The sequence below is a fragment of the Capricornis sumatraensis genome, chromosome 5, assembly GCF_032405125.1.
Source record: "Capricornis sumatraensis isolate serow.1 chromosome 5, serow.2, whole genome shotgun sequence".
NCBI classification, from domain to species: Eukaryota; Metazoa; Chordata; class Mammalia; order Artiodactyla; family Bovidae; genus Capricornis; species Capricornis sumatraensis.
Window position 1 is genome coordinate 64747791 of NC_091073.1, and position 22456 is coordinate 64770246.

General features: G+C 41.8%; 1 protein-coding gene across 2 annotated transcripts in view; it reads left to right on the top strand.

Moving 5' to 3' along the window:
* ELMO1 (engulfment and cell motility 1) overlaps positions 1–22456 on the top strand; it is a 568923-nt gene that overhangs the window by 14278 nt on the left and 532189 nt on the right. The window lies entirely within an intron of this gene.

The following is a 22456-nucleotide window of genomic DNA, read 5'->3' on the forward strand; positions in this document are numbered from 1 at the left end:
GGAGATATCAGGAGAACATAAATTGGAAGAATGTAGAAAACATTTGTTGGCTTCCACCCTGAAACTTCTACCCCCTCTGTGTCTTCATCCACGGTTCAGCCCGTGTTGAATCTGGACAATCTGTTTCTCTCTTCCTTCCTCCCGGTGCCTGTGGGCGACCAAGCATTCATGACACATGCTGGGGGCTGGGATCCTTACCACATCTGTGGTTACCTACATTTCATTTATTACATTCTGAGAGTATCATGGCCTTGATAATTTATGTTTCTCAGCTAAAATCGCACATTATTTTTCTAGCAGCTATCAAAGGTTTTAGCTAGCAATTGAAACTTGATAGGTGTTGTGGCTCTTCATTGCTGGAACTATTTATCCTGATGTTCAAGTGCTGAGCTGAGCCCATTTCTTTTAAGCCAGATAGCACACACACACAGTAAACCCCAAACTTAAGTGTTCTGAGTTCACTCTGGAGGTGGAGTGAGTTTGGGCCTTTGGAGCCACATTCTCAGACCTTCCCCAGCCCTTTTCAACTTCAGTTAAATAACCAAACAACTCCTTGCTTCCCCAGGGTGGGGATCATGCCAATTGCTCAGTATGTCTATTTGGATTATGAATTCTGGGGCCGAGGAAATAACCAAAACTTGGAGTCGGGGACCTGCTGCAAGATGGATCTGAGCTGAAACTCCACTGATCACCTGAATTCCATAAGCACATTCTTTCACTGGTGGGCCACTGGGGACATTTTGGGTCTCTCGGAATTAGTGTCACTTCAGAGTCAGTGACCAGTAATCCCCCAAAGGTTTGATTATTTCCCTTTCCCCATTGCACAGTCTCCCTGAAGAGGCTGTCAGTCCCTCTGGGGGAAGGCTAGGAGAAAGATTAACAGTATATGTTTTTAGCAATGTACCAGGGCCCTTCCTCAAGGGGACCCAGCTCATCTTTATTTAAGGGATTTTTGTGTCTACAAACTGGTTCAAGTTGGGGAATTGATGGAAGGGCCGTGACTCTGTTTTTAATGGTTCAGGTTGGACTTGCATTCACTTGACCTAGAGCTTTTCTGCTTCTAGGCTCCAGTAAGGATTTAGTAGGCTGCCTATTTCACCTTTAGAAATATCGTAATTGACTCACCAATACCATGTGCATACTGTCGATTCAATTGTGTCTGACTCTTTGTAACCCTATGGGCTATAGCCTGCCAGGCTCCTCTGTCCATGGCAAGAATACTGGAGTGGGTTGCCATGTCCTCCTCCAGGGGATCTTCCTGACCCAGAGATTAAACCCCACATCTCTTATGTTTCATTGTAGGTGAATTCTTTATCCATTGAGTCAAACCCCATAGGTCTGTGCAAAGCTGACTATTCTGACTGCTGCTTTGATTCTGCTGTCTATATGGGAATCGCGCAACACTAGAAGGTCCTTAAATAGAGCCCTTGACTGGCTTCAGGCCTGACGCCCTCGCTCTCTTAGACACTTTGCTGAGCTGCCTTGGGGGAGTGACGGAGGCAGGATCGCCACGACTACACAGATGGAGTCTGAAATTACTCATCCCCTACTTGCTGTGGGCAAATTCATTAAGCTCTCATAGCTTCCATATCCTCTTGTATAAATGGAAATGGTGTCCATGTAATGTCATGAGAAAATGAAACATGTTGCCAAGGAACAGAGTTCCTTGGCTCCAGCCAGCATGCAGTAGATGTGAAAGGATACATACTTTTTGAGCCTCTCTTCAAAAATTGTGTGTGCAAGGCCAATGGTTGGTTAGAAGAGATGGAATTAGGAGTCACAAGATGCACCATTCCTGTATCTTTCCACACCCTTCTGGTTGGCTGACTCTGAAACACGTGCTTGATTTTAACTTTTGTAGGGAGAAAAAGCCATTTCATTAGAATTGGTTATGTCCACAAAAGCATTTCATGAAGTTTGTTCTTTGCATTAAGAATAGTGTTCTGAAGAATGCTCTTTGCATTGAGACTTAAAGTTCATTGTGTTTTCCACTACCAGATTTTGATTCATGGGTCTTCTTTTAGAAGATCCTTTTGAGAAAATAAGGTCTCTAGGACAGGGGACCTTCTCAGTACTTGCCCAATGCTGTGGGGAGTCCTGTTTGTAGACTCCATTTGTAAACTTCATTCACTGACTCATTCCCTTTTAAAAAACATTTATTTTTATTTATCAGTGGCTGCACAGGGTTTTTGTTGCTGCACATGGGTTTTCTCTAGTTGCGGTACATGGGCTTCTCATTGTGGTGATTTTTCTTGTGGTGCCAGGCTGTAGGTGTGCGTGTACACTGTCGGTGTATAGTGGTTGTGGCTTGTGGGCTCTAGAGAACAGGCTCAGGAGTTGTGGTGCACTGGCTTAGTTGTCTGTGATACATGTGGGATTTTCTTGGACCGGGGATTGAACCCACATCCCCAGCATTGGCAGGTGGGTTCTTTACCACTGAGCCACCAGGGCAGCCCCACTGAATCCTTCTTTAAACGCTCGAGGCCGGGAAAGTGGTGGTGCACAGAATGTGACTTGCCTCCCCCTAGTGGGGGAGGAGGCAGTGATGGACACACCAGTAACTCAGTGTGGCTGGTCCTCTCAGGCAAGCACCAACCACTGTTGCTACTGGTCATTGTCCTGCTTCAAGGAAAATGTTGTGCCTCCTGAGGTCTGTGGGCTCTGGTGGTCCAGGCATGGAATTCAGGTTCAAGAGGCCAGAGTCTTGGTCCTGAGGTTGTAACTCACTGTTATCTGTGCCCTCCTTGATGGCCCCAGTTTTCTTAGCTCTGTAATATGGAGGAAGGGAGCTGAATGTAACTGATGGATCCCAATCAAAGATCTGTGAATCAGTCAGCTGCTTTACAATCATCTCAGCAGTTACAAAAACTTGGAATCTGGGTCCTCAACACAAGAAATTTGGATTCTAGGTGGGTTCGGAAATCTGTACTTAAACAAAGAGTTCCTGCCCTAGTTAACTGTGATGTGGAGCCCCCTTGGGGAATCCCTGGATGACTTCTGATGCCTCTTCTTCGCTATTGCTCCATTCCTCATCCTTTACAACCTTTGCCCTCTTAAATGTCTCCTTCAGAAAGCCTTCTGACCTCTGACTGATTGGGCCCACCATAGAGAATTAATTCATGCCTTGTGCAAAAAAAGAATGATAAAACTTATCAATTTGCACTTATTTACTTTTCTGTCTCCCTACTAGCCTGGAGGCTCCTGAATATAACGAAGGTTCCATATTTATCTTCGCATCCTCTGTGCCCTGCCCATTGCCTGGCAGGTAGAATGTGCCCAAAGGGGCATTTTTCAAGATAGCAAGATAAGAGGGTAGTGAAACTGAAGATTAGCCCTTCTCTCAGCCTGTTAGCACTTCTGGAAAAGATTTAAGAGATGTTTCAAATAAATCACTCCAACATATTTGCCATGGCCCATTGAGCTGATGCCTCCTTTTCAAATATCTGACTGTTATAGAAGTATAACGGGATTCCATCCTGTAGCCTTGAGACCCCCCAGGATGGATGCAGGATCACCGAGAGAAGTGAGGTAGGGGGAAGACAAGTTGGAAATTACTGATGGTTTAAATTCAGGTGTTTTGCTAATACAAGCCCTTTCAATATATGACTTGACATTCCCTCCCTAGGCCTCCTCCCTTCCCCAATTGAAAAAGACAGCTGACAATATGTGTGCCCAAACCCTCCTCTGGATGGAATAGAGTCACACTGAGAAAAGGAAAGTTGATTTCCTGGTTGCCCTCCTACTCACAGAGTTCTGGGTGGCGCCATCCCACACTATTTGCATCACTGAGCTACACATACTGCCAAGACTGCATCTTAAATTTAAACACATTCGCAGGAGGATAAAGAAAGCCCCGGGAAAGAGGTGACACTTGGCCATAGAGGTACGTAAGCACTGTATGTTGTATGTTTTACTTCTGCTTTGGTGTTAAGGACAGAAGATGAATTGAAAAGTCAAAAGCTCATCTTCTGAGCAGCTATTAATTTGTGTATTGCTGTACTTTCATCTGTTGAGTCTTTGAATTTTTGAAAACATAAAGACTGAAAAATATTTCCTAGGGATCTCTCCTATGTGCCTTCTCACTGGATTGTTTTGATTTTTAGGCTACATGTTGACTTAAGAACCAGTGTTAAGGAAAGAAATGTCACCGTAAGGTTTTGGTTCCTGATTGCCGTCCCTGTGACACAGATGTGACAGGACTCTAAGCATACACTCTCTTCACTGGTTCTGCCCCATCCCCGTTCAAAGTTGAATGTTCCATTTAATCAAGGCAGTTAAGGAACGATATAACTGGATTCATTAGCCTGAGTTCTGAATGCTCCTCTGAAGAGTTATTTTTGTATTCATACAATTTTAATATTTGGGGACAGGCTGTACCACTTTCCAGGTGCCAAAAGTGATCACTCAGTTTTTTTTTTTTTTTTTATTAAGTACTATTTTAGCTTCAAAATATTTTATTTTTTTATGGACTGCTGTGTGCCTTTGACCCAGTTCTCTTTTTCCTGGGATGTGTGTCCTGAGGGGATGAAGTTTATGATATTAGTAATACTTGGAAGTTTGATTCCTTTCAAGTGGAATCACTGTTCCCCATCCTCCTCCAAAACATACACACACACAGACACACACACACACCATCCTCTTCCCAAACATTCATCCTTTATGTTGCTAAAATGCCTTTGGAGTATATATGGGGAAAACTGATTTTTCTCCTCCTTTTGGCATGGGAGAGGGAGAGGCCTTGGTCTTGTGAGATAGAGGTGGAGTAACCAGGGTCTCTGAATTGGCAGACCTGGGCACTGTTGTCTTTATTGTCTTTTTTAAGCAGGACTTTTGTGTTCCTGGTAGATGTGCCATGGAGGAGGACCATGGCCTTGCAAGAAAGAGAGCGTGCCATTCACAGAAAAAGGGAAGCTGTCAGCAGCTGTCTCCTCTAACTATAATTTGCCAGAGCCTGGAAATGAATAGGTGACAGCTATTAAAAGAGCTTTAGAATGATTGCAGTTAAAAGTAAAGATATTACAGCAAAGATATTATAGACTACCACTTAGACTTGTTTCTGCTCATGAAAGGGCTGAATTGGAGTCCATTAAATGTTTACAAAATAGTATCCTTGGTCTTTCTCTTAAGGACCAGTCTACAGTACTGTTTATGTCTTTCTCCATCTCCTAGTGGCTTTTCTTTTGCTGACATTTGAAGGAGGGTGACGTTACATTGGAGTGAGCTGTGACACATTTTCAACAATGGTTGCTGCCAACCTGGGGAGAGGTGACTGGGGGTTATTTCATCTGAATGTTAAGAGCTGTTCATCATGCGCTTTTCCTGAGGGTGGGGTGGGTGGGTGGGAAAGGTGCTCCGTTCCTGCCTGGGCATTGTTCTGCCTGTTATGTGCTTTTTGCGAGTTTCAGTTTTGGAATTTGAGAATGTCTTAGCCCAAACATATCTTAAAAGCATCTCTCCACCTCTCAGCTAATGAAGCACATCCTAGAGATATCTTTTCTTCTATTGTGAATTGAACTAGAGAATAGTTGTCCATTTTGGCAAACCATTTTGTTCCAAATAAGTACACACGTTAATATGCTTGACAGAAAAAGAACGTATATCTGAACTTGGGAGAGGATCTTAAATGCCGTTTTTGCTTTGAAAAGTCACAGGCAACTCTGTGCCCCTTGCCATCTTGGATTTCCAGCTGTTAAATGATTTGAATCTAGTTTCTTAAAAGGACCCCTTTGATGGTTGGAACCATGATACTTGAGAGGGTCAGGTTAGCTTTTCCAAAATTCTGTTTGTAGTTTTTCAGCAGAGATGATACAGTATCTTCTATTGAAATGATCTTAGAGATCCTACGTTACTGCTTTCCAGTTACTTGGTGGAAAGATGTTGAAGATGAATTAGGTATTAATGCTGGCTTTTAAAAGGTATTTAAATAATTGTTCATTTTAATGCATATTGGAAAAAGTATAAAAGCACATCAAACCTATGACTTCACAGACTTTCTTGCGTAGGGTGAGACTAAGGTGAAATAAGAGCTTTGAAGAGCTAGAGTATGGGAAATGCTCATGTAATCCAAAGCCTGCCTTTTGCCACAGATGAGGCTATATACAAACCAACTCACCAAAGGCTGCTTAGTGGTGACATTGAGACAGGAATCCCAACAATGTGTTACACTAGTGAATAATATTAATAATAATAATAACAAGGACAGATAACCTTTATGGAGCGTTTACTATATGTGATGCAAAGTGATTTATATACATTATCTCTCTTAGTTCTCACTACAGTCCTTTGAGTAACTACTATTAATATTCTTATTTTATAGGTAAGAAACTCAACATTTAGAGAGGGTGAATAGCTTGTCCAAGGTCATAGAGCCAGAAGGAGGCAGAACTGAAGGGAAAGATGGACTGCACATTATCTGATCTTAGGTCACTGAGAATAATTAATATCAAAGATGACGTTGAAGAAGGGTCCTTTGATTAGGAGATTTGAAGGCCTGTGGAGCAGATGTTTGCTGGGAGCTTAAAAGTGTGCTAAACTGTGAGGCACTGGGCATCCAGAGACTTGCCTGGAGACTCTTGTGACTTAAGGGTTTTATAGCTTTGTTGGAGTGGGTGGCTCTCATAAAAATTAGTTGAGGATATTATTTTTATGTATGAGCATGTTAAATGCTCAGAAACCTGCAGTCAGAAGTCTGTTTTCTTCTGTATCATGACAGTTTTCAAAATCAATTAACCACAGTTTCCCTCTTTCTTAGATAACACCTATCACATTTTGTAGAACCAGTTTTCTGTGGAGCACCCATTTGGCACCTCACTTAATCCTTGTAACTCATTTTAAACATGAGAAATCTAAGGTCCATGATGATTTGACCAAAGTCAAAACTAGTTGTTGGCAGAGTTTGTATCATTTGTTAATTTATTCAGTGGGTGTACATCCAATGTATATAACTGCTATTGCTATTATTTGGGCTACGTGTTGCTCTTTGGGATGTTAAAAATAAACTGTTCCAGAGCTTGAAGTAAGTCTGTTTGTCCTCCTTGCTAAGAAGTCCAGTTCTGAAACCACTGACCTTAGACAGTCATTAGAAGACAGATTATTTATGAAAGAAGTCACATTGGAAAATCATCTCTATAGGTTTCTCGGCATTGCTAAATTGTTTCATTGGCTAGAGTTTCATATCACATCTGTTTTTTGATTCCTGGGCTTTGGGCCATGTGCTACAGTGCCAGATTCTCTAAGGTTCTACCCAAATTGCTAATATCAGTGGATTCCTGAGGAAGATATAGTTTGTTCAGTTATAATAGAGATGGACACAGAATTGTATCAGATGGCGAGTCCTTCATGGCTTCAGTTTGGAAGAACTACCTGTGGGTACTGGTAGTGTGTCCATCTGGTGATTTTCTGAACTATATAGCACACTGTGGCCGTGTAAATCTCTGCTCATGGATACTGAAAAGGACTCATGGAAGGATACAAATCTTCTGTGACTTACACGTTTCAAGTATACAAAAAATGGCTGATGTTGGTACAGTACAAAGATCAATGAGTCTGCTGGGCTAATGGTTCTGAGCTGCTCAGATGGAAGACAAAGGTCAACAAAGCCAATGGCTTTGCCACTGGAAAAGGGATTTGTAACTGAGGAAGATTATTCTGCTATGGAGGAAATGATGATCTAATGCTGGTATGCTCATGGATCTTTTACAGTTTGCTTTCTTATCCTGGGAAGCCGGGGAGTGTCATGCCAGCCCTTGCTCTGCATTCTGCAGGGGACTCTGCTTCTAACCGGCCCTCACTCATGAGGTCTACCAGCATGGCCTTCAGGAGAGAACACTTTATCTCAAGCAGATCATTTAATTTAGGAGAAGGGTATCCTCAGTTTTATATAGGGATAGTTTAGTGGTTAGAAATGCCATCTCTCTAACAGAGGGCACTTACAGTTTAAAAGAAGAGAAAAGGAAATAAATCTGACACTGTCTGTCAAACTCATTTCTACATTTCTCATGAGAATCTGGGTTTCCCCAAGAGGGTATTTCCCTGAGAAGAAATTGTTTATTTCATCCTATGTGTCTTTATGGATCAGAGCAAAATCAGACATTTAATTCTAGGCAAAAGAGGTTAAAAACAAACAAACCAAAAAAACTTAAAAAGATGAATAACTGGGATAGATGTTTGAGAAGTTGTATAAAATGGAAAGCTGCAAGTTTTATTTAGTCTCAGAAATGAAAGCAAAGCTGTAAGAGGTTAAGTATGGAGACAGGCTTAATCGTGTCTATAGGAATTTACTGTGGGCTGTGAGAGGAATGCCTGACTACATAGAAAATGACTAGAAGGGAAATGGTGGACATGTTTCCCTTCCATAGTTTTAGGAAATAAGCTGTAATATGGAAGACATTGGTAAAGGTCAGAATGGTACTTGGAGCTTGAAAGAGCCAGACCTGAACCCCACCTTCTCCATTTACTAGATATGGAAATTTAAGCAAGTTATGCTATATTTTCGAATCTCAGTTTCTTCAGCTATAAGATTTAGACGATAATACAGACTTCTGGAGGATGCTAGGTAGTGCTTAAGAGGCCTGGCACAAGGAGGGCCCAGTAAATGGTAGCTTTTATTAGGAACTATAAATAGGAAAGTATCTAAGTGATGCCCACCACACCTGGAAGGGAGCTGTGAAATGCCCTGCTGAGGTGCTGTGGACCCTGTGATTTAACTGAGTGTGGCATCATGCTTGTCTGATTTTGTTTATTTCCAAAGAAATCTTCTAGTGCATCATTACTGAAACACATTTTGGAGTTCTTACAATCAGTTAACTAATTCTAAAACCCTTTTCCTAAATAGCAAGGCAGGTGTTGCCTGCTTCATCTGACTATTTGTACACCTGTTTAAGCAGTTAAAAATCCACCAAAACATTTAAAATTATGAAAGCCAATTGCTTCATGACTAAACAAAATTCCCTGAAAGTGTAGATTCCTGCCAACAGCTGAATCGTCTGAAAGAGGCAGGAAAACCACATGAGCTTCTCTCTTCTAATGCTGTTGATGTGTTGGGACTTGTACCACGTCCCTTAGGCCAAAAGGAAGCACAGATTTGGATGGGGGGAAGTCTGATGAATTAAGCCAATAACATTCAGCCTCTTGGCCAGAGAGATGTAAATTCTTTGTCTAAACTCACAGAAAGAAGACTTTCAGGGCTGAAAAAGACTGATAAATAATGCAAATTCCTCTTTTTATTGAATTTATTTCTCTGGATGCTATGTATATAATTGGTAATCAATAAATTTTATTTGCTGGCTTTGTAAAATTGTTTCAAGTTGGGAAAGAGATGAACCTGTGGTGTTGAAACAGAAGAAAGCTAATTTTCTTATGCTGGGACTGACTGTAATGTTATTAGCCAGATGGTCTAACCATCAGAGCTAACCAGTCAGACTAGGCCACAAATATCTCAGTTGCACAAAGCAATTGGATTTATGAGCTGTAATCTTTAAAGGTCGACTTGTGTATGGGGACAGAGGTACCTCTTGTCTGTGTTTTGGGAGCATAGGTTGGCTCCCTGGCCCTACACAGGGCAGAAACACCACTGGCCATCCTTTGTGGCTTTAGCTCCTTGAGTTTAAATCCCAGTGCATTTGTAAGCCTCAAGAGCAAGGGCTAATTTTGACCAGTGAAAGTGGTTAACCCTTCTTGCACGTCCTCTTCTTCTGCTGTTTATGAGGCATAGCTCTTTTCTCTTTGCCGGCAGAAAGAGCATTCAGAAAAAATCCATTGCACCTTCTTATTTTGATAAAACCTTTCATTTTCCATCCTTTCCCTTTGCAGCTTCATCCATGTGCTGCATAGTCAACCCTGAAGAAGCTAGGGTTAAATTGAGATGATAATTTCAGGACGACCTGAAGTTTAGATGTTGTGATTATAGTAGAGAGTTTCCAGCCTTTTTTGCTCACCTTTGAAATCTGGAGGACTGTTCTCCTAGGGAAAGATTTTTGACTTCTGGAGAAACAGCACTGTGATCCAGAGGGACTGCGGCATTTATCTTGATAAGGTGCTTGCGGAAGTTGCTGGATATAGAAGAGGGTAGATTTCTGAAGGATACAAGCCATCTTGAACCCTCTTGGCTGATATTCACAAAATAAACATGCACCAAGAAATCAGAAACTATGTGATGGGCAAGGTAGAAAGAGTCAAGTTGGCTAAAATAAGGAAATAGGGGAAAATTGCTGTTTAGAGAGAACTTGGCATATATTTGGTATTTGTGTCTGTTTTTCTCTTGAAATGGGCTGATGTGTTGGCAAGAAGCTTCTGGCTGTTGTCACAGATATGAACATCTGTGCTCCTTTGCAGAAAACTCAGGATTCCAAAGTGTTTGGTGGAAAATGTGTAACTGCCACTCACTCTGTCTCCTCGTTAAGAGTTGAGCCTCTGCTGCACAGAGTGTGTTTTTAAAAGGAAGACGTGGCTTATGGCTCTGGGCTTTGCTTTTGCATACCACGTGGCAGAGGAGTTCCTAGCAGTGAAATCTAAGGCTGTCAGATACAAGCGTGCGTTCTTGGGGCAAATCTGCTTTACTTGCTTGCTTAGAAATAAGAGGGAAAGATGCCAAGTTAGCAAGATAATTGTGACGTAGGCATGCAAGGAGAGCCAGCAAAGGTGTGGCAAAGTCTTTGTAGTCTTTTGCTTTGTTCCCTTGGTTAACCCTGAATGCCATTACAATGACCCCCAACTATCAATAGCACCACAATAAGAATGTAATTTTTGATCACCCTAAAGTCCAATGAGGTCAGCCTAGGCATCAATATCTACCCAACACACTCCCCATCTTCTGGCTTCCTTTAGCCAAGCAAGACTCAGCACAGATGTGGCCAAATGCAGAGGAGGCTGGGAAATACATTTTTGCCATATGCCTGTGGAAAATACAATTGATGTGATTGAACATATAGCATCATCTCTACCACAACTCTTAATGTTCTTCCTAGACAGTTGTGGATTCAAATTTTCTGAGGCCTGGAATTTATGCAAGTTTGGGGATCATGTTGGAAACTTACACAAAATTAGGTGCACAAGCGAACATCTATTTATTTATTAATAGAAAGAGGATGGAAAGGACGCAGTAGAAAGAGGATGAGAGGCCCTGTGCTAGCTTCTGTTACTCTCTTAGATGTCTGCATATAAAATGTGTTTTTCCCCAACTTGCCTGGGGCCCCCAAGGAGCCGTTAGTGCTGGTGAGGGGGTGGCAGGCCAGTTATCTCATGCTGCCCTGCAGGGTGAGAATTGCTCCAGTCTTTCTGGGGAGCTTCTCAGCTATTCGTGCGGAGAGCCTGTGACTTGTCTCCTGCTATAACTCAGTGGCCTTTGCTTTTGTGTGCCTGCAAGGGGCTGAGGGTATGGGTCTAGACAGAGATCCAGGCTGTTTGAATCCCAGCCACTGTTTGCTCCAAATTCTTTAGCTTTTCCAAACTAAAATGTCTGCCTTCCCTCACCACAGATTGATGCAACTGACATAGCAGAGCAGATAACTCAGAGCTGGTATCCAGATTCATTGGGCTAATGCATTGAAAGCACTGAGCCTAGTATCTAGAACTTAATAAAAGCTTAATCCATATTGTCTTTTAAAATTATTATCACACTAGGCAAAGATTTATGTTTGGAGACGTTCAATCTGCCTTGTCATATGTGTAAAAATGAAAGCTTTCTAATTGTCCAATGACAGGTAAATGCTTGAATTATGTCTCCATACAAAGGACGATTACAGTAATTAGAAATGATCATAAATTTTTTTGTGCAAGTAAATGCTTATATAAGTGAAAATAGAATGATATGAAACAGTATGACCTGCATTCTGTAAATAATGAGCAAAGACAAAAGTGCTGGAATTAGGAAAACCTTAGTATTGGTCATCTCTGGGTGATAGACAAAGGACCAAACTTTATGCTCAGCTATAGTTTTTGCACCTGGCAAATTGTATGTATTTATTTAAATAATGATATTGCTGATCCTGCCTTATAAATGGCAGTATTGCAGTCTTCAGTCATCCTAAAATTTTATTGTTTCCAAAGAACGATCACACGTAATTTATACCACAACTCTTTACAGAACAACAAAGGAAAAAACATGTTTTTAGTGGGAAAAAGATCAAACAAAACAAACCCATCCAACCAAGAAAAACTTTCAACTGGGTGAAATTTCCAGATAGCATCATCACAGAAATCTCCATCCCTGCCTCATGTCCTTTTAATTACTTTTGCTGTTTGCCAAACACTGAAAAAAAGGAACAAAGACTACTGTCTCCTCAATTTATGTAGTTTTCTATTTAAAATTTCAGTCACAAGTATTTAACAGTTATCAGTTTGAATTATTTTTTTAAAAGTTAATTAATTTATTTTAATTTTTGTCTTCCGTCAAGAGGCTCTTTAGTTCTTCTTTGCTTTCTGCCATAATGGTGGTGTCATCTGCATATTTGAGGTTATTGATATTTCTCCTGACTATCTTGATTCCAGCTTGTGCTTTATCCAGTCCAGCTGTCTCATGATGTACTCTGCATATAAGTTAAATAAGCAGGGTGACAATATACAGCCGCAACATAACTTCTTTCCCGATTTGGAACCATTCTGTTGTTCCATGTCCAGTTCTAACTGTTGCTTCTTGACCTGCATACAGATTTCTCAGGAGGCAGGTAAGGTGATCTGGTATTCCCATCTCTTTATGAATTTTCCAGAGTTTGTTGTGGTCCACACAGTCACAAGGTTTGTCATAATCAATAAAGCAGAAGTAGATGTGTTTTGGGAACTCTCTTGCTTTTTCTGTGATCTAGCAGATGTTGGCAATTTGATCTCTGGTTCCTCTGCCTTTTCTAAATCCAGCTTGAACATCGGGAAATTCACAGTTCACGTACTGTTGAAGCCTGGCTTGGAGAATTTTGAGCATTACTTTACTAGCTTGTGAGATAAGTGCAATTATGTGGTAGTTTGAGCATTCTTTGACATTGCCTTTCTTTGGGATTGGAATGAAAACTGACCTTTTCCAGTCCTGTAACCCCTGCTGAGTTTTCCAAATTTGCTGGCATGTTGAGTGCAGCACTTTCACAGCATCATCTTTTAGGATTTGAAATAGCTCAACTGGAATTCCATCACCTCCACTAGCTTTGTTCCTAGTGATGCTTCCTAAGGTCCACTTGACTTCGCATTCCAGGATGTCTGGCTCTAGGTGAGTGATCACACCATTCTGATTATCTGGGTCATGAAGATCTTTTTTGTATGGTTCTTCTGTGTATTCTTGCCACCTCTTCTTAATATCTTCTGTTTCTGTTAAGTCCATACCATTTCTGTCCTTTATTTTGCCCATCTTTGCATGAAATGTTCCCTTGGTATCTCTAATTTTCTTGAAGAGAGCTCTAGTCTTTCCCATTCTATTGTTTTCCTCTACTTCTTTGCATTGATCACTGAAGAAGGCATTCTTATCTCTCCTTGCATTCAGTTGGGTATATCTTTCCTTTTCTCATTTGTCTTTGCTTCTCTTCTATTCACAGCTCTGATGAAAGTGAAAAAGGAGAGTGAAAAAGTTAGTTTAAAACTCAGCATTCAGAAAACTAAGATCATGGCATCTGGTCCCATCACTTTATGGCAAATAGATGGGGAAACAGTGGAAACAGAGACAGACTTTATTTTGGAGGGCTCCAAAATCACTGCAAATGGTGACTGCAGCCATGAAATTAAAAGACACTTGCTCCTTGGAAGAAAGTTATGACCAATCTAGACAGCATATTAAAAAGCAGAGACATTACGTTGCCAACAAAGCTCTGTCTCGTCAAAGCTATAGTTTTTCCAGTAGTCATGTATAGATGTGAAAGTTGGGCTATAAAGAAAGCTGAGTGCCGAAGAATTGATGCTTTTGAACTGTGGTGTTGGAGAAGACTCTTGAGAGTCCCTTGGGCTGGAAGGAGATCTAACCAGTCCATCTTCAAGGAAATCAGTCCTGAATATTCATTGGAAGGACTGATGCTGAAGCTGAAACTCCAATACTTTGGCCACCTGATGCAAAGAACTGACTCATTGGAAAAGACCCTGATGCTGAGAAAGATTGAAGGCAGGAGGAGAAAGGGACGACAGAAGATGAGATGGTTGGATGGCATCACCGACTCAATGGACAGAAGTTTGAGTAAACTCCGGGAGTTGGTGATGGACAGGGAGGCCTGGCGTGCTCCAGTCCATGGGATTGCAGAGAGTTGGACACGACTCAGCGACTGGACTGAACTGAACCGAATTTTTGTTTGCGCTGGGTCTTCGTTGCTGTGCACGGTCTTTTCTCTAGTTGCAGCAAGCAGGGGCTACTCTTCGCTATGTTGCTCAGGCTTCTCATTGCGGTGGCTTATCTTGTTGCGGAACATGAGCTCTAGGGCATGCAGGCTTCAGCAGTTGTGGCATAGGGGCCTAGCTGTTTCATGGCATGTGGGAGTCTTTCGGGACCAGGGATCAAACCTATGTCCCCTGCATTGCAAGGCAAATTCTTAATCGGTGGACCACCAGGGAAGCCTGGATTATTTCTTCATGGAAAGTTTTAGAGTAGAGCTTGAACCTTAGCCTCATTCTCCCCCAAAACACTTTCTGCATATCTAGGAGGTGACAAGTTCACTTTTGATCAGAGCCTGCCTGCTTTCTGCTCCGTGTTCCCCACTGCTCCCTCCCTTGCAGGCCCAGCCTTTGAAGCTGGCGGGTGGACTGCTGAAGGGGTCTCTTGGACCAGGGACCAACACGTCCTGATCAGGTCACCCTGGCTGCTCGTCTCTCTCTCCTGGCTGACTGGTGTTTTGCACCTGGCTTCTGCTTTGTTCCAAGTGCCCAAATCCTTGCTGGGAGAACCTAATGAGAGCTGGGCCCTGGACTCATACCAGTCTCGCCTTCCTGCCTCTCTGGCCTTCCAACTGCGGAAGCTGAAGTCTGCACCGTGTTGGTGACTGACTTCACCCTGTCGGGTGAAAACTTCCCTGATTCTGACCACCTGCCTGTACCTGGGAATCCTGTGTATCTTTGACTGGCCCTCTCCATACCTGGCTTTGCCTTATGTTTCTTGTCCCCAGTCTGACCTGCAGCAGCTGATGTGGCTACTTGAACTGACTCTAAGGCATCCTTGGCCTTGATATGTAGCAGGTACCGAGTTCCACTGGGGCAGTGCACTCCCAGCTACCTCAAGCTGCCTCTGTCCTTGCTCTCAGCCTTGCTCACCCCTGGGGCCTGGGCAGATCCACTTCCAGGTTATGGAATCTCCCATGGGAGAGATTCCAGTCGTACCTCATTGCAGTGATCTGGGCCAGGTCACCAGATACTGTGCTTTGAAAAGACAACCTGTTTTTAAATTGTTAACCCGTTACAAGACAGCAGAACTGCAGGCTGCTGGATGGGCTGGAAGTTGGGGAGTGGGATGGGATACTCCTATTTCAATTTTGAGTAAACATACTATTCAAGACAGTTCAAAAGATGTTGCACTTGCTATCTATAACAGCCTCAAATCTGGGAAAGTATCGTGGAATGGCAGTTTTCGTGTCTCTTCTTTAACAGACAGGTCAGGTTAAGTGGAAATGTGGGTGGGGAAAGAGTAGTCAGTGAGAGTCCAGACTTCAGGGTTCAATTCCTGGGCCAGGCCCGAACAAATTGCAACTGGGTGACTTAAAACAGCAGACATTTGTTCTCTCACAGTTCTGGACGCTAAGAGTGCAAAATCAAGAAGTCAGGGGTCTTGCTCCCTGGGACCCAGTCTTAGGGGAGGCTCCTTCCTTGGCTTTTCCAGCTTTGAGTAGCTCCAGGTATTTCTTGGCTTGTGCAGTGTGACTCCAGTCTCTACCTCCATCTCCCCGTGGCTGTCTTCTTTGTGTGTGTGTGTGTCTTGGCATGACGTTTTCTTCTTCTTGAAAGGATGCCAGTCATATTAGATTAGAGTTCACCCTAAGGATCACATCTTAACTTTGATTATATCTGCAAAGACCCTGTTTCCAAGTCAGGTCACATTCGTGAATATGGAAGCTTAGGAATATAGCTTTTGGGGAGACACAATTCAACCCATAACTACCTGCTATGATCCAGTCCTGGATGCCCACTTAAGGGGTGTGACCACCAGCCAGACTGCTTTGGGTCTCAGTTTTGGTGGCTGTAAAGTGGAGATAATAATAGCCTTTCTTAGAGGGTTGCTGTGAGAATTAAATGAGAAAAGGTTAGTTGGATAGTATTTGGCTTATAGAAGGTGCTCAGTAGGGGTGAGCTTTTATGGCCAGTCATTTCCAGTCCAAGATTTCACAAGCTATCTCATGGAGAAATTGAGGAAGTGAATGAGCCCCATACCGAGTAACACTATGGGAAATCAGAAGTTAACTCTTCCGATGCTGTGGCCCACAGGACTCATCTGCAGACCAATTTTGATTCCAGGGCAGTTGTCACCTCTACTTCTGCTCAAGTATTTGCTTGATGGAAATCTCCTCTGCTGCTCTTTAAAGGGAATGCAAAATAACCTTGTTGGGCAAGTTCAAGAAACTCTAGGCCATTAGCTGGACTGAGCAAATGTGTCTATCCTTTCAGGGTGGTCCTGTAAGACACCTGGCTTGTGTCCACTCAGCTCTGGGGTGCAGTGTGGTCTGCGTGAATGCTGCGGCACGCCTGGCTGGGCCCTGTGCAAGGTGGCCTTGGGTCATTCTTGGGGTAACATGAGGTTTACAAGTAACATAGTTCTGGGGTGAAACTTGAACCACATTCTGCTGACTTAATTATTCAATAGAAATGGGATTCTCAAGATTCTAAACCACCGTCCCTACCTTTGGAGGACACATATATCTATTATATTGTTCAGCAGGGTACCACCTAACAGTTGACTGCAAGTCAAATTGCTATTTTTCTCCCTGATTCATCTTTGTGAGGTTGGTGTCGTCAGTTTTATAGTTGGCAGCACATCTGATTTAGGAAATAGATTCTACACGTTGAAGCCCTAAATAAAGCTTAGCTTTAGATTGAAGTCCAATAAAGGAATTATCTATAGTTAGTTCACTTATTTCTGGTACAAGTCAGTTGCAAGTCTGAAAATACAGGCTTGAATTTGCATGCTCATTTAGTGGTGCTGATCAGCTGAAATGCTGGTTATTAGAAAGGTGGTAGTTTCATTATGGAACATACTTTGAACTTAATTTCATGTGGGTCTGTTGCTGTTCTGGGAATTTTGTTCTAGGATGTGTTGAAGATGTGCTGTTGCTATCTGGTTTATGAATTGTTGAGGTGCTATTTATTTTTAATGTACTCCCTTCTTTTTTCTTCTCAAAGTGAATAATTAAGGATTAACATTCAACTTTAAGTGAGATCCTTTTACTTCATATTGAGAGTTATTATTACTCTAATTCATGTTACTTTTTCCTTGAAGTTCTGATGTATCTTTAGGAAGATAAACCTTTTTGCATATTAATTACTTTCCTTTTCAGTGTTAATTACTATAACTTCAGCAGTGAACATTATTGCACACTTATTTTATGCCAGGCAGTGCTGCTTTAGATTATTATTATTTAATTTTTATGTCTTTACTAGATTTTTGAGTAATGTCTGTTAGAATTCACATTTTGTAGTGGGGATCTGAGCCCTGGAGAAGCAAACTTGCCAAGGCTACATTTTTGTAAGTGATGAAGTCAGGGTTTGAACATAGGTATTCTGGCTTAGGATCCCTTGCTCCTTCACCATATACCCTTGATACTGCAGATACAAGCAAATCTTTGCAGTTGAGGAGAGAACTACAGATGCAATCTAGACCTTTTTGGTGAATCAGAAGACCTCAGCATTTCCATGTAATATGCATTTCAGGCCAGTGGTTTAATTCACTTTGCTTAATTTGTTTTGTTCAAGTTGATATCATGCTAATTTGTACAGTCAGTAACTGGAAACATGGGAAGTACCCCAGTAGGGCTCTGGGTTGCAAGATACATTAGCGTGCAATTAAGAAATTCACAGGCTTCATACATAGGTATCCTTGAGATTGACTCAGTTGTTATCAAGATGAAAACTGTGGCCCAAAGTATGTATTTCAGAAGATAGGGTGTTGCTTGGTTTTATGTAATAAACAATAGAAAAGTTAAATCAACTTAGGTAACTGGTTTGACAAGTTATTTTTTTTTTCATTTCAGAAAATTTTCTAGGCCTTCTTTATTATATGTATGCTATGTACATTTCAGTCTCCAAGAAGGTTAAAAAAAGGAGTATTAAATGTTTTTGGAATGTCCCTGACAATTATCTGATCATCTTTTCTGGCAGATAAGAGTTTATCATAATTCACCTATGGTGTGTTTTATTAGATTTTTCCACTCTAGCAGTTAGGATGACTTTGATTGTGAGTAATAGAAAACCCTGTGCAAAGTAGCTTAAACAGTAAAAGTTTATGTAAATGAAAAGGTTAGAGGTATAGGAAGATGTAGAATTAATTAATAGCTTGATTTAGCCACTCTGTAGGTCATTTAGGGTTTGGTTTCTTTTTTTTTTTTCTCTGTCTGCCAGAGTTGAACTTTGGAGCTGGGCATTTTTCTTTCTCTGCCAGAGTTAAACTTTGGAGTTGGGCAAGGAACAAATTCCTCTAGTTAATGAGCAAAGTGATCACATAAGAATGGCAGGACAAACATCTGATTTTTTAGAAGAGTGAATGGGAGCATGGATGTTTGAGAGACAGCCAACAAATGTCCACCATGGCCAGTGACTTGGGTACCTCTAATTTAAATTAATAATATATTAATCTCCTTTCTTCTTCACCTTGTATGTATCGATACAGTATATAATAATGCTGAAGGATGTTTCACTGAATGGCAGGCTGGGGTTTTAGGCAGCAAGAAAAAGAGAACTAAGGGCCGCAAGTTTGCGTGTCACACAGACACTCGCTTTTGGCCCTGGGGATTTCTTCTGAGAAGTGAGAAGTACCTTCAGATGACCTAATTCATTTGGTGGTTGCCCTTTTTTGCCATGTTGTACCAACTGGTATTTTTTTCTTTAGTAAAGGGACCAAGTGGCTGCTCTGTGCAAGTCACTCTGTTGAGTCTAAGTTGATTGAGAGACTTTTCTTAGAAGTATAGCCTTCCTGGTCTTTCAGCTTGGTCAGGGAAATGAGACAGGCACACAAATAGCTAATACTGAGGGTCAAATGTGGAGGGAGGCACAGGAAAAAAGTCTAAGGGGCTAAGAGGAGGGAAAGGTTCCTGGGGAGATGAGTCCTTTGTGGGTGGGGGAAGGGGAAAAAGTGGGGACTTTAGAGAAGGGAAGAGCTGGGAAAAGGGTGATCTAGTTTGGCTAGAGTCTAAATGCTGTGAAGCGGTTAAAAAAAAAAAAAGATTCTTATACTAGTTATTTATTCCTGTATAACAAAGTAGCCCAAAACTTAGTGGCTAAACCGACAGTCTTTACTCTCTTCCATAGTTTCTGTGGGCCAGGAATCCAGGAGCATCTTGAGGGGTTCTGGTTGAGGGTCTGGCCTGAGGTCATAGACACATGTTAACAGGGTCTGCAAGTCACCTGAAGGCCCGACAGGAGCTGGAAGGTTGGCTCCAAGGTGGTTCATTCACATGCTTGGTCGGTTGGTTCCTGTGCTCTTAACATGACAGCTGACTTCTCCCAGGGTGAACTTTTGGGAGAGAGATAGTCAAGTGGCAGCTATATCTTTTTATGATCTAACCTTGGAAATCACAAACACTCTGTGTTTTAGAAAAGGCCATTCTAAGGGGAGGAGAACTAGGAGTCTTTTTTTTTTTTTAAGGGAAGAGTGTCAAAGAATGTGCACACATAGTATTAAAACCACTGCTGTTAATGAAAAAAGCCGGGAGCAAAAACAATAGTTGCCTCACAGTGGTTTTCCTTTAGTTTTCTCTGCCGCCGTGTTTACTCATCTTAGTTGGCTAGCCTAGACTGTTTTGATTGGTGTGTTGTTGTTGAGTTGCTCAGTCATGTCTCAGTGTGTGTGACCCTGTGGACTGCAGCATGCCAGGCTTCCCTGTCCTTCGCTGTCTTCCAGAGTTTACTTAAGTCCACGTCCAATGAGTTGGTGATGCTATCTAACTATCTTATCTTCTGCCACCCGCTTCTTCTTTTGCCCTCAATCTTTCCCAGCATCAGGGTCTTTTCTGGCTCTTCGCATCAGTATCGGAGCTTCAGCTTCAGCATCAGTCCTTCCAGTGAGTATTCAGGGTTGATTTCCTTTAGGATTGACTGGTTTGATCTCCTTACTGTCCAAGAGACTTTCAAGAGTCTTCTCCAGCACAACAGTTTGAAATCATCCATTCTTCAGCATTCAGCTTTCTTTATGGTTCAACTCTCACATCCTTACATGACTACTGGAAAAAATAGCATTTTGATTGGCAAACTATGGTATCAATGATATTAAAAGTATGTTTTCATCTACTCAACTAGTTATTTAAGATAAAAATTGGTAAATTATTCAAAAGTTATCTTGTAGCAGAAACTTACTACATAAGTGAGACAAAACAGAAGTGACTCAGGCTGGGGCGGTGAAGGAAGGGTGCAGCCTCCAGTCAGCACCCAGGAGGACCCAATAAATGCTTTGAACCCAGAGAATAGTTCTCACTTTCAAAGCCACCAAATTTCGATTTCCTTTGAGAATTCAGTTTGTTCTTTTGAAGAACTCTTCCTTATTCAGGAATTTAGAATTGCTTTGTCAATTGTACTCTTATGGTAAGACTTATTTTCTGTCATTTAAATAATGTAGTTGAATCATGACAACGAATGATGGTTAGTATTATTTCATTCAAAATGTTTGTCTTGTGGCTGGTGGTGGGAGATAGTTGAGAGTGAGGAGGGAACTTTAATTTGAGCAGAATCTTCCCCTCTGTGGAGCACATATATTAGTTAAATACACACACACTTGGGATTGAAACGTAAAGTGACAGCAATGAAAATTGGGAGGCACCATTCTCATGTCAGTATCAAAACTAGAAGCCATCCATGACCATGTGACCTTGAACCAGCACAGTATGACTGCTGGAGTGGGAGGCAAACTTCTGAGAAGTGGAGAATATGTGTGTTTGGTGTGAGTGTTTGTGATAATTACCAGAAGTAACAGGGGAAATTTTTATGAACCTGATAAGGAAAAATATGCTCATTACTCATGACTCATTAGTTTTCTTAATACAACAATATGCTTGCTAAAATCTGCACACTCCCCCCTCCCAAAAAAATATTTCTGTAGACTGCAGGAAAAGAGATTCTTAATACAATAAAGAAATTGGAAAGGCAGAGTGCATTACCTCTCTCTAATTTAGCACATTAAAGGGCAATAGCTAGCAAAATTAAATTTTATTTAAAGAATTTTGAGGATGAAAAGCATGAAGATATTAATTTTTCTCCACTATCACTTTCCACTTTTATTGCTGCTACAATCCACTTTACCCACTTGTTCCTGGAAAAGAAAGAGTATAAAGCTTGGTGCAATGATTTCTTTTGAAAATAAAGAAATGTTGTAGCAGATATAGAAAGCCTAGAAGAAACCAAAGGCTGGGTGGTAAATGAAAGAAAGGAGACTTCATTTATTTTTTTTACAAAGACGTGTGTGTGTGTGTGTGTGTGTGTGTGTGTATGTGTGTGTGTGAAAGGAGACGACTGCTTTTTGAATTCATCCACTGACAATCAGTCCATGGAATTCTCCAGGCTAGAATACAGGAGTGGGTAACCTTTCCCTTCTCCAGGGGATCTTCCCAACCCAGGGATCGAACCCAGGTCTCCCGCATTTCAGGCAGATTCTTTACCAGCTGAGCCACAAGGGAAGCCTAAGAATACTGGAGTGGATAGCCTATCCCTTCTCCAGGGAATCTTTCCAATGCAGGAATTGAACTGGGGTCTCCTGCATTGCAGGCGGATTCTTTACCAACTGAGCTGTCAGGGAAGCTGAAGAATTGATGCTTTTGAACCGTGGTGTTGGAGAAGACTTTTGAGAGTCCCTTAAACTACAAGGAGAGCAAACCAGTCCATCCTAAAGGAGATCAGTCCTGGGTGTTCACTGGAAGGGCTGATGTTGAAGATGAAACTCCAATACTTTGGCCATTTGATGCTAAGAGCTGACTCATTTGAAAAGACCCTGATGCTGGGAAAGATTGAGGGCAGGAGGAGAAGGGGACAACAGAGGATGAGATGGCTGGATGACATCAGACACTTGATGCACATGAGTTTGGGTAAACTCCGGGAGTTGGTGATGGACAGGGAGTCCTGGCTTGCTGCAGTCTATGGGGTCGCAAAGAGTTGGACAACAACTAAACTGAACTGACAATCAGTATTCATACCAGTGGGATTTCCCATTTAGAGTATTGCTAGGGTAGAAATTAGTTGCTGTATCTCCACAATTGCTTCTTAAAATCATTTGCTATGAGCTAGCAAAATGCCACACTAGTTTTTGTTTCTACTTCCTATTCCAGCTGTTCTAGATTTTATGTGGAAGTATTACTTGTGGGAGTGGAAGCCTGAG